General features: G+C 38.6%; 1 protein-coding gene and 1 pseudogene across 1 annotated transcript in view; one reads left to right on the top strand and one right to left on the bottom strand.

The window, feature by feature from the left end:
• The window catches only part of STK3 (serine/threonine kinase 3), a gene marked incomplete at its 5' end in the record, with an annotated part of 303,446 nt that overhangs the window by 171,694 nt on the left and 113,110 nt on the right, over positions 1-18,642 (bottom strand). The window lies entirely within an intron of this gene.
• LOC105519403 lies at positions 9,925-13,411 on the top strand (annotated as a pseudogene).

Raw genomic sequence — 18,642 nt, 5'->3', positions numbered from 1 at the left:
GCCTTTTCCTTCCACTTCTTGCCTTTTTGAGCTGGCAAGAACTCCCAGTACGGTGCTGAGTAAGAGTGGTGAGAGTGAACATCATTCTTGTTCCCAATATTTGGGGAAAACATTCAGTCTTTTACCATTAATTATGATGTTAGCTGAAAGGTTTTTATAGGTATTCTTCATCAAATTGAAGAAGTTATCTTTATTCCTATTATTCTGAGATCATTCAATACCATAAATGGGTTCTGAATTGCATCAAATTTTTTTTTCTACATTATGTGACTTTTCTTCTTTAGTCTGTTGATATGGTGCATTACATTGATTCAGTTGAATGGTACTCTCTCCACCCAATAACCCAGCTGTCTGTACGTTCTTAAGGTGGAAGCTCAGAGTGTTTTTTTTTTAACACTACGACCCTGAATAAAGCAACATATCTATACAGCTAGTCCCAGAACCAGTGGTAATTGCTTACATAAGAAGCTCCATATGGCCAGATGATACAGATTGTGGACATATGAGAAAAACCTTGTTGCAAGTAAAATATATCTGTGGCTGAGAAAAAAAGACTGTCAAATGAAAAATTCTACATACAAAAAAAAAAAAATTCAGACACTGGGCATCGTGGCTCATGCCTGTAATCTCAGTACTTTGGGAGGCTGAGGCGGGCAGATCACTTGAGGTCTGGAGTTCAAGACTAGCCTGGCCAACATGGTAAAATCCTGTCTCTACTAAAAAAAAAAAAAAAATTAGCTGAGTGTGGTGGTGTATGCCTGTGTTCCCAGCTATTCATGAGGCAGAAGAATCACTTGAACCTGGGAGGCAGATGTTGCAGTGAGCTAAGATTGCGCCACTGCACTCCAGCCTGGGTGACAGTACGAGACTCCATCTCCAAAAAAAAATGGATTTTTTGGTTTACCTTCCCTGATTCTATTAGTCACTCAATACAATAAACCAAATACTAAATAGGATTAGTTATGGCTTATAAATAAACATAAAGATGTGTATTATATTGCCATTCATTCATTGTATGTAAATTTCCTACAGCTACACTACAATATACAGCTTCCCAAAGCAATCTAAAAGAAACAAACTTTAATGATATAGCAAAACTGAAGTTTGGTATAGTAAGTGCAAATAAGTATTGCAATGACAGTTCATCATGGTAAACTCAAGGGTCTGTAAAAAAATCAAAATTATCGAGGACCTACTTCAAGAAGTATATTAATACATAGATTTCTGTAACTTGGCAGAGAATTCCCTACAATTGCTACATTTAAAGTAATCAACACATTTCTATATCTCAGAAGAAGATGGAAATTATGTGTTTGCCTATCCTAATGTGTTAAACTTTTATTACAATAGTTTTAGCATATTTTTAGCTTAATATTAAGGTAGAAATATTCTATCAAACTAAGAAATAGAAACTGCTCTGAAATTGCAAAAACCTGTACTAGTTCCCTTTTTAAAATTAGAAGGATTATCTGTATAGCATTTAGATTGTTACATCTTATAATAACAAATTACTTGGTATTAATATGCATAATAGAATACAATAGTAGTAGTAATAATGATTGAGAAGTAGTATATTTACTTACCGATAAAAGAAAACCCATGTAAAAGAAACTGAAGAAAATAAATGGGAGAGTGAACAAATGATGAAGTAATGCTCCAAAATACAAGAAAAAGAAAGAAGGGGATACAGAATAGGGGTTAAGACATTGAGCTTGAGCAGAGAAGGAATCCTCTTCCTCCACATGGAGCATATTGTGAGGGAGTGAAGAATGAAATGAGAAGGAGGAGAGAAAGAAACAAGGGAAGAAAAAATAAAGGGAAGGAAGAAAGGAAGAAAAAGAAAGGCGGGGAGGAAGAGACAAGGGAAGAAAGGAAAAGTATAGATACTGACTGTTATGGACTGAATTGTGTCCTGTCCCCCCACCACTACCACTACCAAATTTTACGTCAAAGCCCTAATGCCCCATGTTACTGTATTTGCAGATTAGGCCTTTAAAGAGGTATTAAGGTTAAATGAGGTCATAAAGGTGGGGCTCTAATCCAGTATGACTTGTGTCCTTGTAAGAAGAAGAAGAGACATTAGGAATGTGTACATTCAAAACCAAAGGTCAGGGCTGGGCATGATAGCTTACGCCTGTAATCCCAGCACTTTGGGAGGCCAAGGCAGGCAGATCACTGGAGCCCAGGAGTTTGAGACCAGCCTGGGCAACGTAGCGACAGCCTGTCTCTACAAAATATACAAACATTAGCCAGGCATGGTGGTGCGCACCTGTAGTCCCAGCTACTTAGGAGGCTGAGGTGGGAGGATCATTTGAGCTCAGGAAGTTGCGGCTGTAGTGAGCTGTGATCGTGCCATGACATTCCAGCCTGGGAGACAGAGCAAGACCCTGCCTCAAACAAAAACAAAAACAAAAACAAAAACAAAAACCCAAAGGCCATGTGAGAACACACAGAAGGCAGCCATCTGCAAGCCAGAGGGAGACCTCAGAAGAAACCAGGCCTGCCAACACCTTGATCTTGGAAGTCCAGACTCCAGAACTGTTAGAAAATAAACTTCTGTTTTTTTTTTTGAGACAGAGTCTCGCTCTGCCGCCCAGGCTGGAGTGCTGTGGCCGGATCTCAGCTCACTGCAAACTCCGCCTCCTGGGTTCACGCCATTCTCCTGCCTCAGCCTCCCGAGTAGCTGGGACTACAGGCGACCACCACCTCGCTAGGCTAATTTTTTGTATTTTTTAGTAGAGACGGGGTTTCACCGTGTTAGCCAGGATGGTCTCGATCTCCTGACCTCGTGATCCACCCGTCTCGGCCTCCCAAAGTGCTGGGATTACAGGCTTGAGCCACCGCGCCCGGCCAACTTCTGCTGTTTAAATCAACCAGTCTTTAGCATTTTGTTATAGCAGCAGGAACAGACTAAAACATTAAGTTAAATGGGGGGACAGAAACAGTGAACTGCTAATAGTCTCCAGTTTTTCTTTGGACCAGAAAGCAAGTCTGCCAAGACCAAGGAGTGATGGGGTAAAGAAATTTTGCAACAGATCCAGAAGAGAATGAGGTGTTAGGCGTAGGGGACCCATGTGAAAGGATTGCCAACTGTCCATTTCAGATTAGAGATCAATCTTTTGGAGGCATCAGTCTTCACAGTTACATAATCGACTGGTTAGAAGGAACACAGCAAAATGGGAAAGGTAAAACCTTTGAGGTTTTTAAAGTCTGAGTGATAACCTACCTCTGTCAGTGTAGCTGTGTCCTGGGTTGTTATCTAGAATTATAATAATGATAGTTACATAGAGTGTGCCAATAATAATATCTACTCCTTTTAGAGTTGTTCTAGAGTTATGTAAAACTTTATCATAGAGTCGGTCAGATAGTAGACAATAAATAATAGTTACTATAATTATTACTATGGAATTAGTTTAGTATTGGTACATTGTTAGGAAGATACAGCAAAAATGAGAAGGAAAAACAGGAGTTAAAAGCAAGTGGTTCAGCTGGGCGCGGTGGCTCATGCCTGTAATCCCAGCACTTTGGGAGACCAAGGCGGGTGGATCACTTGAGGTTAGGAGTTCGAAACCAGCCTGGGCAACATGGTAAAACCCCATCTCTATTAAAAATACAAAAAATTAGCATGGTGGCAGACACCTGTAATCCCAGCTACTTGGGAAGCTGAGGCAGGAGAATAGCTTGAACCTGGGAGGTGGAGGTTGCAGTGAGTTGAGATCACGCCACTGCACTCAAGCCTGGGCAACAAGAGCAGAATTCTGTCTCAAAAAAGAAGAAAAAAAGAAAGTGGTTCAAGTGACAGAGCAGTGTCTTGGCTAGAGAGGGGAGTAAAGCGAATGCCTGAGGATACTGACAAGCTGGAAAAAAGGAGGAAAAGTAAGTTAAATGGCCTGAGGATGAAGTCCAGTTGAATTTTAAACCCAAGAAAATGAGAAAGATCGAAAGATCGGTGATTAAAATAAAAACCTCCAGAGAAGACTGCTGAGTGTGAATTAGCAGTTACTTCTTATACGTAACACCACAGAGAAACATGACAAAAAAAGAAAGCCAGCTAAATGGTCGTGGCCTTGTCATTAGCTAGCAGTATATCTTGAAAGAAGGCGCTTAAATTGTGAGCCTTACTGCTATTCGAGGATTACTGACAAATTACCTCTGGTTTCTCCTTTATTGCACTTCCTCTGTACCCTCTCTCCCACAACACACACACACACACACACACACACACACACACTCATCATTATAGTAAAGATCAAGAAAGGCAGCAAAGAAGAGCAAAGATCTGGAAAGTAGGCACATTTTCAAAACTGACATTTGTCTTGTGCATCCTCCCACTTCCCTTTTTTCTCTCCCAGTCCCACTTCTACAAGCCCAAAAACCCCAGCTCTCATTGCTGGCTCTGCTTCCAGAAAAAGCCCAAAGTGCCATGTTTCTCTCTGACCTTTCTTCCCTCCCTCACACCTATTACAACTTCCATTGCTAAGTCTATCTCATTTTAACAAGAGAAAAGGCAAACTGATTAAGCCTTTCCATAATGATGCCAGGATGAACAGTAACTCTCTCATCTATGCTTAAACCTCCCATGTGTTTGGCTTAAAAACTGAAATGAATCTATTTGGCAAAATTTCAGGAAGAATGGAAAATGGATAATTTGGGACAATGAGATTTTCTTTCTTCCCTATTTTACAGTTGTGAGGAAGAAAAAGAAGTGTTTGTTGTAACTGACAACAGATAACCACCACAGAAAAAACATCCACAGCAGCTCAGAATGTTACACTTAAAGGTACTTTCTAGGCATACAGGCCTGCACAGGATGCTGAAGTGGGGGACTTACGAGGGCAAATATGAGGAAGCAATCTACCCTACTATAACCCTGAAAACAGTGGTTCAGAACCATCTACCATGTCATGGTAATGACTCTCTTTTCTCTTCCCTTTATCACAAGAGGCTGCCCCTCACCCTGCCCCCGAGATGCTCCCCTGATAAAAGGAGGTGGGGGGGAAAGGAAGCAGCCATAAAGGCAGCAGCAGGAGTGAACTCTCCACCTTAGTTATTTCCTGTTAGAAGCGGGTAAAGAATCTGCAGCCTAGAAGACTTAACAGAAGCCTGAGTATAAAGCAAGAAAATAGCTGTAGACAGAATCACATGAAAAAGTGACTATACAGGAAAAGGTGCCATTCAATGAGAAAAGGGGGAAAAGGATCACTGAAGTAAAGAAACACTCTCTTCCCTCCCTTCCCAAAAAAGGTAGAAATACAATCAAATGTTTCAGAGCAGGAATCAGGAAAACTTCAGCCCACATGCCAAATCTAACCAGTTGCCTGTTTTGGCAAATAAAGTTTTATGGGAACACAGCCACACTCATTCATTTATGTGCTGTCTATATGGCTACTTTCACATTATAATGGAAAAGCTGAACGACTGCAACAGAGTCCATATGACTTGTAAAGACTAAAACATTTACTATCTGGCCCTTCAAAGAAAAAAGGCCCTGCTTTAGGAGGTCAGGGGTAAGAAGGGGACTGAGATGAGGCCATCAGATTTGATAATAAGTGATCTCTGGCAAATATGAAGAAACAATTTAAAAGAAGTTTAAAAGAAAGTAAAGGTATTTTAATAAAATAGAGACAATGAGGATAAGGTATTCTTTCAAACAGCCTCTAGGAACTACATGCAAGTCTGCATGGGGAAATAAGAAATTTTCTTGATCTCACCAATCTTACTCCCCTTGGAGTCACTCTCTCTTTAATCACCAATCAACCAGCCTCCCAAACTAGAAACTTTAGAATTTTGGTAAGTGATTCTAGCTCCACACTGCTTTCCATATCCTCAGTTCCAGGTGCAATGCTTAGTATACAAAAGATAATGTTTGCTGAATAAACAATTTAAGAGTACAGAATGTAGAGAGAAAAGATTAAGAGAGAAAAAAATTCTGTCCCCACTTCATACCTGGAAAAACATTCCATGCCACCTCTAAAGGCTATGTAACTTGGACTCAAGTCTTAAGACTCATCATAGGCCGGGCGCAGTGGCTCACGCCTGTAATCCCAACACTTTGGGAGACTGAGTCTAGTGGATCACTTGAACTCAGGGGTTCGAGACCAGCCTGGCCAACATGGAAAACCGCGTCTCTACTAAAAATACAAAAATTAGCCAGGCACAGTGGCATGTGCCTATAATCCCAGCACTCTGAGAGACAGAGACAGGTGGATCATGTCAGGAGTTCAAGACCAGCCTGGCCAACATGATGAAACTCTATCTCTACTAAAAATACAAAAATTAGCCAGGCGTGGTGGCATGTGCCTGTAATCCCAGCTACTTGGGAGGCTGAGACAGGAAAATTGCTTGAACCCAGGAAGCAGAGGTTGCAGTGAGCCGAGATCGTGCCACTGCACCAGTCTGGGTGACAGACGGAGTTGCACCAAAAAAAAAAAAAAAAAAAAGATCTGGTTATTTAAAAGAGCCTGAGACTCCTCCCCTTTCTCTTGCTCCTGCTATCACCATGTGACATACTCATGCCCCCACTGTCTCAGGAAGTAAAAGCTTTCTGAGGCCTCACCAGAAGCCAAGCAGATGCTAGCACCATGCTTGTATGACCTGTAGAACTGTGGGCCAATTAAACCTCTTTTCTTTATAAATTACCCAGCTTCAGGTATTTCTTTATAGCAATGCTAAAACAAGCTAACACACACACACCAAAGCCTAAGATTTACATCTATGTTTCCTACTAAAAATGTTATAGATTTAGCTATTAAATTTAGGTCTTTGGGCCGGGCGCAGTGGCTCAAGCCTGTAATCCCAGCACTTTGGGAGGCCGAGACGGGCGGATCACGAGGTCAGGAGATCGAGACCATCCTGGCTAACACGGTGAAACCCCGTCTCTACTAAAAAATACAAAAAATCAGCCAAGCGTGGTGGCGGGCGCCTGTAGTCCCAGTCACTTAGGAGGCTGAGGTAGGAGAATGGAATAAACCCGGGAGGTAGAGGCTGCAGTGAGCTGAGATCTGGCCACTGCACTCCAGCCCGGGCGACAAAGCAAGACTCCGCCTCAAAAAAAAAAAAAAAAAAATTTAGGTCTTTGGTGCATTTTGAATTAACATTTTTATATCGTATGAGGTAGGAGTCTAATTTCATTTTTGTACATGTGGATATCTAATTGTGCCAGCACACGATGTTGTTTTAACAGCAAATGAGAAAATATATAAGATAAGTTGATACTACAAATATTTGTGGTTGTTAAAATTCAGGTACTAAGCAAACAGCTCAGTAGGATACTACAACAAACATGTAACTAATTCTCCTGTCTCTAGTTTCTCCTTCAATATCTGTTTTATATCTGTTTAAAACACAGTCCAGTAACACAACAACTCTACATAAAACTAAAGATACCTACTCCTGACAGAATTAGAATTTCTGGAAATTGTAAGACAGAACTTGCCCCTGATTTTTCCAGTTTATACAAGCTATCCACAATACTTTGCTCATGGCCTCTTTTCTCTCTTTTCAATTTTCCAGGCTCATCTCTTACCATTTGTTGTCAACCACTTGGTCTGGCCACACAATGTTACTAGACACATCCAATGTGAAGTACTCTTGAAAGACTGTAGATTCCTCATGCTAGACTTTTGGCTTTCCTTACCCTGGGGGTTCTCTGAAGCAGAAAGAATTTTATTTATCCCTACATTCAAGAGTCCAGCAGAGTGCCCAACACAAAGCAGGTGTTTCACAAACACTTGCTAAGTTAAAGGAATACACAGGCAGGCATGGTGGCTCACACTTATAATCCCAGCACTTTGGGAGGCAGAGGTGGGAAGATCACTTGAGGCCAAGAGTTAGAAACTAGCCTGGGCAAAAATAGCGCAACCCCATCTCTACAAAAGCAAAATTTTAAAAACTAGCCAGTCCTGGTGGTATGTGCCTATGCTCGCAGCTACTCAGGAGGCTGGGGCAGAAGAACAGTTTGAGGCCAGGAGTTCAAGACAGCAGTGAGCTATGATCAGACCACTGCACTCTAGCCTGGGCAACAGAGGAAGATCCTGTCTCCACTCCCCTCCCCACTCCAAAAAAAAAGGAATGTGCCTATAATTGGAAGACAGTGATGAAATTAAAGGAATAAAGTAGACCAAGGTGATAGGTTTGGAAAACGTTAAATCACCTTGTTTGGCAGGAAAATTGTCTATACAGGGGGATGCTGAGAGAAGGCTGGAAACCTGGGTGGGACAGCAAGAGTAAAGGCCAAGTGAGGAATTTGTACAGTAATAGTTTTTTAGGGTAACTTGATGGATTTTTAGACACAGGTTATACCACTTCTCTTTTCCCCCAATAATAGATTTGTGACTTTGGCTAAATTATGTGACTCAGAAAAGACTCAAGTACTTCATACACAAAATTAGACTACTCTCTTTAGTATGATAGGCTCAGCTGGTAGGCCTATCACCCTAGACACAGAAGAAAAAAAATTCATGCTATAATAAGGAAACTTGATAGTCATTTACAAGAGTTTACCAACTTTTGAGCAGTGAAATCTATTTTCCAAATAAACTCATACATGGAACCCTAGTACAGAATCCTTTTTTAAACCCACAATAATTGAAAGTGGCATGAAAAAAACTGGAGGCCCCACACACCCACGTTCCTTCCTCTCACAAACATTAGTTCATATAATCAAGTGAACTTCAAATCAAATATGGGGAACCCTAAAGCACTATTTAGAACACGGTCAAAAGTTTACTAATCTAGAGGGATCTAGGTAAAGTCATACAATCAAGACTCCCCTTTGTGGCTACCGATAACGAAAATAAATGCTAGGGAGGAAACAAAGAAAAAAACTAAAGATGGAAAGGTAGTCCTACTGTAATTTTCCTGGCCAGACCAATAGAGGGCATAAACTAGGATGGTAGTATTAAAAACACAGAAGCCAAGCAAATATAACATACAGAAACAGTTTCTACTTTGTTTTCCATATTCTTGATGGGAACCCTGCTGATCCAGGAGAGACTGCCCCTCCCAAGGCTAGCTACTTCTTAGACAGCAAACTACCCCTCCTTAAGTGCTTTTCACATGCAAACCACTCAATCTAAAACTACTTCCCATCCATCCCCAATGTTCAGCTCTCAAAGAACTCTTATATTTTGGGACTATTAGAATAGTCCCCTGTTCTAACAATCACACCAGGGCCAGATATCAAACATGGGGCTGCTCTTACATGTGAATATGTCGAGATTATTAAAATCAGCCAATTCTCCTTACCCTGCATCGCCTGTTCCTTCTCACTAAAATCATGACAAAGTCTCTCCCCAATGATTTCCCTAGATATTTCTGCCTCCTAACCAACCCTGGTGCTTCCCTATGAGCACTATGTGGCGTGGCGTATATGCCACCCTATCTGATGTGCCATGCCCTCTCCACTTAGAAACTGTATCAATCTTTTCAATGGCTGTTGTCTCCTGACCTATTAGTTTCACCATGTTTGAATAATAATATAAACTACATTTTAAAAAGAGTTCAGAACCAAGCATCAAACAAACAGCATATATTGAGATAATAAAACGTGAAGTATTAAGAAACAACATGGGCCGGGCATGGTGGCTCATGCCTGTAATCCCAGCACTTTGGGAGGCTAAGTAAGGCGAGAGGACTGCTTGAGCCCACGTGTTCGAGACCAGCCTGGGCAACACAACGAGACCCAATCTCCCCCAAAAATTTTAAAAATTAGCAGGGGTGGTGGCACATGCCTGTAGTTGCAGCTACTTGGGAGGCCAAGGTGGGAGAATCACTTGAGCCTGGGAGGTCAGGGCTACAGTGAACCCTAATGGTACCACTGCACTCCAGCCTGGGTGACAGGGAGGCATTGTCTCAAAAAAAATAAAAAATAAAATAAAATAAAAATAATAATAATAAACAGTATGAAGATGAGATTTTCTAGCTATGAGAAATGCCAAAGCAGAATATGTTTTAAGAGATAAACCTGACATAAAGTAAATGTCTTTTTTTAATTAAAACACATTAACTATGAATATGTTTAACATCATTTATCTTCATCATTCAAGATATCTGAGCCAAAAACCTAGGCCAATAATCCTTGAGTCTCATTTACATTCCACATTTAGATCATCAGAATATACAAATATCCAGAATCTGGCCACATCTCAACAACTTTACCTTTACTACCCTGGTTCAAGCCACCATCATCTCTTACCTGGACTACTGAAGAAGTAACCTCCTCACTATTCACCTGGCTTCCATTCTTGTCCTGCTACAATCCCTTCTCAATGAAGAATGAGCCCTTTAAATCACAGTCAGACCATACCATTCCTCTACTCGAAACCCTGCAATGGTTTCCTGTTTCACTCAGGGTAAAAGTTAAAGGTCCTGCTGTGGTTTAAGAAGGCTCTAAGTGATCTGTTCCCCTGCCATCCCTCTGATCTCATCTCCTACTTCTTTGACCATCTTATCCAGCTCCAGCCACTTAAACCTCCTTACTGTTTCTAAAACATCAAACACAGTCACACATCAGTTTCCTCTGACTAGAACATTCTTTCCCCAGAAATCTGCATTGCTCATTTACCTACCTCCTTTACATCTCTACTATAAGTCACCTTATTAGACAGGCCTTTCTTGACCATCCTACATATAATATCACAAACATATCTGTCATTCTGTATCCCTCTTATCCTGCTTTTTCTTCATAGCAGTTATCAGTATCTGATATGTTATAGTTTTCGCTTTTTTGTGTTTTTTTTTTTCCTGAGACAGAATCTTACTCTGTCTCCCAGGCTAGGGGGCAGCGGCACGACCTCAGCTCACTGCAACCTCTGCCTCCTGGGTTCAAGCAATTCTCCTGCCTCAGCCTCCAAAGTAGCTGGGACTACAGGCGTGCACCACTATACCTGCCTAATTTTTTATTTTTAATAGAATTATTTCACTATGACCAATTGTTTCACTATGTTGGTCAGGCTGGTCTCGAACTCCTGACTTTGGGTGATCCATCTGCCTCAGCCTCCCAAAGTGCTGGGATTACAGACGTGGACCACCACGCCCAGTTTTTTGTGTGTAATTTATTCTCCCCATTACAAATAGGCACCTAAGAAGCTGGAACTTTGTTTCATTCACTGCTATGTATGAGTGCCTAAAATAGCGTCTGAGCAGGCACTGAGTAAATATGAAATGAATTAATATACCAAGAATTTGGCCTTCCTGAGGGATTTACACTTGCACTGCTCAAAAATCCATAAACCTAGCAAAGAGACAAAACTGGTTCACTAGTGGTAATATATAAAAATGTAAAAATAAAAATAAAAATGTAGTCTTCTAAGAAAGATGGAAGGCTTGACAGTAAATGATTAACTACCAAAAGAATAAAGTATAAATGAGAGATTGGCAACCATGTGAACTCACCTCAAGAGAATAATAGATACCTACAAATGAACATGTGAAAAACTTTATAATAAAACTATATAATTAAGCACAGAGAATAAGACTATCTTGCCAAGATTTGCTAACTTGGCAAACATCCATATTAAACTCAGCTTCCCCAATTCCAGATACAAATGGAATTGTGAATTTGGCAATTCACTGGAGAGAAAGACTGCATTACAATCTAGGTTCACATTAAAGTTACCTCATTCTTCTCAACTTAGATCTGACCCAGAGGAAAATTTTTAACAGATTCTATTGGACACGTGCCATACTATAGTCAGTGAAGTTCAAAATTGACATTTTAGATGTTAACCTAAATGATTTGTTTTCCTAAAACTAAACTGTACTAAAAAAAATATGCATTATGAGTATAAAATGAATTATTTTAAATAATATTTTGTCAAAGAAAAAGCAATTTATAACACCAGTCCTTCCCTCGTATTTTGATTTCATTCATGTAGTGCCTCATCCATGGCTGAACACATGGTAGCACTCAAGCTGTTCACTGATAAGAGAGAGATAATATTCTTTCCTTCAAGGTTTATTCAATATAGATATGTCCACCTCAACATTCCCAGTTATTAAAAAAAAAGCAAATGAAAATTATTTACCCCAAATTTGTATACAAATGTATTAATCATTTATTTAACAATTAGTATGTCATAAAGCATAGTATTAGATACTGAAGACACAAAATAAAAATTGCACATGCTGCTATCAATAAATTCATCATGTGGTAGGGAAGTCATATAAACTATAACAGAAAATGATAACTTCTATGATCTTGGGGTACACAGGATGCAAAGGAAGCCCAGAGGAAAAGTTTCCGAGACAGAATGCGTAGAAAAAGGACAGGAGAAAATGCAGGCACAAAGTAACACTGAGAAGAGGGCAGAGGTAAACCTAACGCTACCTACAAATGATAGTATGGCTAAAGGAAAGGAAATGTCACATGAATAAAGACGTATGCAGAGCCCAAGGCCTTACATGACACCCTTAAAAATCTGGCTGTTAATGGGGAGGATCCTAAGTAAGACAGTAATATGAGCTGTGTTTCATTTAAGATGGTCAATCTAGCAGTATCGTGAAGTTTACTTTAGAAAGGAGATTGAGACTGTAGATTATTAAATCAGTTGGTACTGATCCAGAAGAAGGTAGAACGGTGGCAGCGGTGGTGGCTTTGGCAGCTCAGGACTGAGTGCAAGTAACAGAATCGGCACGATTCTCCAGAGGTTCTTCAGGTTCTCCTCTGTCTTTCGGTCAGCAGTCTCAGTCCGTTTGCAGAGGAACATTGGTGTTACAGCAGTGGCGTTTAATAAGGAACTTGATCCTGTACAGAAACTCTCCATGTACAAGGTTAGAGAATACAAATCTAAGTGACAGACAACTGGAGGATCTGTTGATATTGATCCAGAGTACCAGCAAGAGCCGGACAGGAAGCTTTTTAAGCACAAGCAAAGGTATGGTAAAGCAGACATGAATACATTCCCTAACTTCAAATTTGAAGATCCCAAATTTGAAGTCATCAAAAAACCCCAGGCCTGAAGAAATAAAGTAAAATTAATCTGGTAAGTTGTCAAGGGTTAGCAGTACAACTAGCTAGAAGTTTCAGAATAAACATACATTCACAACTGTCAAATGTTCTTTTAATCTCGATTCCAAATAAATTATTTGGTGATGTGGAGTATTAAAAAATCTGGAAGGAAAAATAAAGATGTGGATGAAACGAAGGGGATATTACTTGAGAGATATTAAGAAAGTTATAGAGATGGGAACTGGTGAATAATGAAAACTTGAATCAGCTCAGTGGCAGTGGAGCTGGACAGGAAGGAGGGAAGGAAACATCAACAGGACCTGGTGACTGATTAAAGGCAGAAGATTGGGCCAGACACAGTGGCCTGCAATGCCAGCACTTTGGGAGGCCAAGGCAGGCAGATCACTTGAGTCCAGGAGTTTAAGACCAGCCTGGGCAACATGGTGAAACCCTGTCTCTAAAAGAAAAAATATGTATACATACAAAAATTAACCAGGGGTGGTGGTGCATGCCTGTAGCCCCAACTACCTGGGAGGCTGAGGTGGGAGGATCACTTGAACCCAGGAAGCAGAGGTTCCAGTGAGTGGAGATCATGCCACTGTACTCCAGCCTGGGTGACAGAGTGAGACCCTTTCTCAAAATAAAATAAAAAACAAAGGCGGAAGATTGGACAGAAGGAGGATACTCTTGGTTAATGGCACCACCACCCAACCAATTGCTTCAAATATATAGTTGGTTCAGATATAAAAGGAGAAACAAGTCTGATGAAAAAACAGTGAAAACAACTTGGAGATACTGGATTTGAATTATTTCAAAATAGTAAAGAAAAGAAAATTATATAAGCAGATTATTAGAAATAAGTCTAGAATTCAAGACAGAGATAAAAGCTGGAGGAAAGCCAGGGAATGGTGATCTCCTAGAAATCGAAAAAAGTAAGAGATTTAACAAACAGAGAATGGTTACCAATGCCAAATAGGAGTAAAGGTGTTAATAATTTCAGTAGGGTGGTAGGGAAGACACAGCCAAAGTCTGTTCAGGGATACATGAGAAGCAAGTGGGCAAATGGAAGCAGCAAGTATCCATTAGTCTTTTTACACATGGCTCTGAAAGAAAGGGGTAAGACAGCAGTAAAGAACTGTTCTCTACTGCTGTCTTTCAGAGCCTTTCTTTCAGAGTCACATATAAAGCAATTCACTGGAACCTCTGCTTCCTGGGTTCAAGTGATCCTCTCACCTCAGCCTCCCAAGTAGCTGGGACTACAGGCATGCGTTTTCTATACTATTTTGAGATAATTCAAATCCAGCATCTCCAAGTTGTTTTCACTGTTTTTTCATTCTCCCAAAGGAGAATTGTTTGTCTCCTAAATCAAGGAGCACGTGAGCCTGTGAAGTTCCATAGCAGAGAGGAAATAAGTGATAGGTAGGAGAAAAAAAAAAAAAAGAAGGAAGAGGCATACCCTTCTATAATGCTGCAGCCAGAAAAGGGTAAAATGAGGCTCGAAAGTTCAGGCATATGTATATGGCCATTTAACTAGGGCTTTTTAAGCAATAAGCATGCTGTGCTTAGGCTATCTCAGCACTATTGTTAAATGTTTTAATTATGTAATTTTTGATACTTTTGATACTTTTAATTATGTAACTTTTGATAACTTTGATACATTCATGTTATCATATGTTGTAATTATTGTTGTTACTATTACATTTTCTCTATATAGCACTATGTATGGGGCAACATACTAAGTAGCTTTACAAAAATTATTTCTTTTAATCCTCACCAAAATTCTATGAGGAAGTATTTCTCCATTTTATATATGAGAAATCTGAAGAATAGAAAGGTTAAATAACTTGCCCTCAAATACTCAGCAAATAAAGGACAGAGTTGAAAATGGAACCCAGGCAGTCTAGCTCCAAAGCCCATGATCTTAACCATCAAGTTATGCTACCTCTTTTCAGGTGGATAAAGAATACTTTTGGTTACTAACTTAATCTGAAGACAATTACTTCCTAGCAGGAAATATTTCTAATTTTACAATACATGTAGGAGAAAATTGAGTCTACTGATCAGAAACTTGCTAGACTGTATTATTAAGTAAAAAAACACACAGAATTAAAAGTAATGTTATTTAAAACATCTGTACATTTTTAATCTATATAAACATGTACATATAACAATAGTTCTTATCTATATAAATATGTACATATAACAATTGTTCTTAAATTTTACCATGCATCAGAATTTCTTGGTGGGCTTGTTCAAATGCAGACTGCTGAACCCCTACTTCAAACTCCAATCTTTCCCCATTACTTACAAAATAAAGTACAAGTTCTTCTCAGCATGGCTTACCTCTGGTCATGAGGCATTGTCTAATTATTCATCTTTCAATATGTTTTTAGTACATTACCTTTTTTTTATGCTTTCCCTAATACAACCCTTCCTAATAAAGCCATACATTCCTTCTATGACTCCAAAGCACCTCTAAAATAGTAAAAAACAGAACAACAATGATAATAATATCAATTAACTCTGTGGGGCATTCCCCAAGGAAACATGAATTACCTCATTCAATCCTCATAACAACTTCTCAGGATAAAGATTATAATTATTCTCACTGTACATATGGGAAAAATATGTGTTAAAGACAAAAAGTACTAGGCACTCCAAGATTATAATAGGAAGATCTAACCTGTTTATAGTTATTGTACTGGCAGTGTCCTATTGTAAGAGTATAAGTTACACAGACTATGAATTTCAGGATGCCAAATAATTCCATTTCAAAATGACACTTTCAAAACCAAATTATTAATTATAAGACCAAAGTCATATAGTTAAAATTTTAAACACATTATTTAAAATGAAATTTAAATTTGTCAGCTTTTTTCCCTTAGCAAATGGAGCTATTACCCATCTGACACAGAATGTAATAAACATAAACTATCCAAAACTAATAAAATGGCATTTGAAAATGTCCTTGCAATATTGGTCATGATAAAGGTAAAATAATATGTCAAGTTCCTGACAATCCTAGTAGTGCATAAAGTACTTCCCTTTTGGACAATGCTAACTTCCTTATGATTGAATTAGATCCATGACTTAATATACATCATTTGTAAGATTTTATTTTATTTTTTTTTATAAAAAGCAGACTTCTTTCATAGTAAATTTCAAAATGAAAACCAGTATTTTTTTTACAGAGGAAAAATGCCTAAAAGCCCAAATACTGATCTTACAAAGAGACATGAAAGGTAAAATCAAGTATGAACCAGGCCTGGATCCCCATATCTTCAGTTTCTATTTATCAAACAGAAAAATCTTTCCAACTTTCTCCTTTCCTGTATAAGACCAAAACTATGCAATATTCTGTTTGTATTACAATTACACTAATTCAATGCAGGTCACTTGCTTTTTACTGAGTCCAGATGACATTCAGTAAACTAAACATGGGCCAATTAGTTTAAAAAAAAAAGGAAGAAAAGAAAAAAGGAAGAAAGGAGTATGTTCTGATTGCCTTTGGGTAGGTCATACAGTGGCTACAGAGCATCACAGCCTGAACCTCATTTTGGCTAACACCAACCATACGGCTAACATTAAGGACTAGCATTTTTTATTCCTTTCAGATTTCTCACGTTTGGAAATTCCAATTTAAATACATTTTCTGGTGAAAGTGAGGACAGCACTCCTGCATAATATCAGTTTTCCCCTAATTCAACTCCAATGTCTTATTTTGGAGCTACTAAAATGGAGTCTGCACAATGTCTAAAAAAGTGTAATAATCCTTTTGAACCAGTTTACGTATTACAGTTATAAATGAGCAAATGAAACTGATGATTTAGCTGACACAAACTGACACAAAAAAAGATGGTCTAAAGCTATGAAGTTTCAACATCAACGTTTGTAATCTCAAATCAACCTGAACCACCATACAATTAGATATATGATAAAATAAGTAACAGAAATATTCATAACTAAAAGCAGTATTATTTTTAAATATCTTATTAGGTGTTGGCACCCAACATTTTCTTACAATCTATCATGTAAAGAAATCTGTTTTCCTATTCCTTTTAAACTCTCTACTCATGCTACTTTAGTTGTATTTGTAGAAATAAATAATAAACTGTTCACTAATTTTTTTTGGCAAAGAAACTTTTTAAAAGTTATAATGTAACTAAGTTAAAATGTACATATAATCATAATTTGATATCAGACTGCTTTCATACAAAAAACCTACATTAATTACTTCCTCAAGTAAATTTACACTTTATCAATTGTTGGTATTTCAAATTAATAAGTACTCAAAAGAAACTATTCATTCACCAATATTACAAAAATGGAAGTCTCCAAATATGTAAACTAGCTTGATTTTTAGATTTGTTACTTATTTAGTCTAATTTTTTTAAACTTGCCTAAATTTAACTGAAGAATATTATGTTCCTGCAAGTGTTCATGAATACAAAGATACAGTAATGAAGATGGAAATTATTTACTCTAACAATTCTGACTGCATGACTGTTAAATCACTTACATAAGGTCAAATGATCTACAAGGAAGCAGGGAGGTCCTGAAATTGTATACTCATATCCATTTTCAACTACTGCACAGGTGACACAACCAATCAAGGCATTACTGAAACAGAATGGGAATAGAAAGCACTTAGTGAATAAAAGTGACTTCTTTAGACAAAAATGTAGAGGTTAGCTTGTGACCAAGGTGCAAGAAACAGCAGCACCATTCCTCCCATTGTTTGTTCAGATTAAGAGAAAAGTAACACCAATAAGAGGCAAAGGACAGAGGACAGCAACACCAGCAAAGAGTCAGGCAGCAGTGGGGTCAGACCACAAGAACAGTATTAAGAGTTAAACATGGAGCACAGAAGGGGTGGTTTAAAATGTCAGTTTTGCCCAACTATTTATAGCACAGTTCTTACATATCATTGAATCAATAAGCACTATTCCCAAAAGCTTGGAAATAAATGTTACAATGAAATGTTGGTTATGTAAAAATCTTATTTAATGCAGTAATTACTATTTAGAAAAGAGCAAATATAGTAAATATTAAGTAAAAATTAAAAATAATTAAAATGGGCTTATGGTCTGAAATATAATAGGACATATTACAGGAAATGCATTACAACTATGCATAAAGCTGTGAAAAGGCAACAGTTATATTAATCTGTAGAAACAGTACTCTAAAAATTACAATAGGGAGATATACTTTTATTTTTTTTTCTTTTCACACAAGGTCTTATTCTGTCACCCACAATGGAGTGCAGTGGCATGATCATGGCTCACTGCAGTCTCAACCTCCTGGGCTCAACCGATCCTCTCAACTCAGGTTCCCGAGTAGCTGGGACTACAGGAGCATGCCACCACACCCAGCTAATTGTTTTTGTATGTTTTGTAGAGGCAGGGTTTTGCCATGTTGCCCAAGCTGGTCTGAAATTCCTGGGCTCAAGTGATCCACCCACCTCAGTCTCCCAAAGTGCTGGGATTATAGGCATGAAGTACCATGCCCGGTCCAATGTGGATATTAATCCTCCTGAAATAGATGGGATTTTAAAATGCAATACTCAGTTTCAATGTTGAAATGTGCTCTCCTTTGACTGAAAATGACATGACACTGTGAAAGCTTTCTTCTAACAAGGGAATTTTTAGACCTTCACACAACAAGTTTTCATAATGTTTACTACTTTCAGTAAG

This window comes from Colobus angolensis, unplaced genomic scaffold, assembly GCF_000951035.1.
Source record: "Colobus angolensis palliatus isolate OR3802 unplaced genomic scaffold, Cang.pa_1.0 Scaffold349, whole genome shotgun sequence".
NCBI lineage: Eukaryota > Metazoa > Chordata > Mammalia > Primates > Cercopithecidae > Colobus > Colobus angolensis.
The sequence above is the reverse complement of the archived record's forward strand: the minus strand, read 5'-3'. Positions and strand labels throughout refer to the sequence as shown.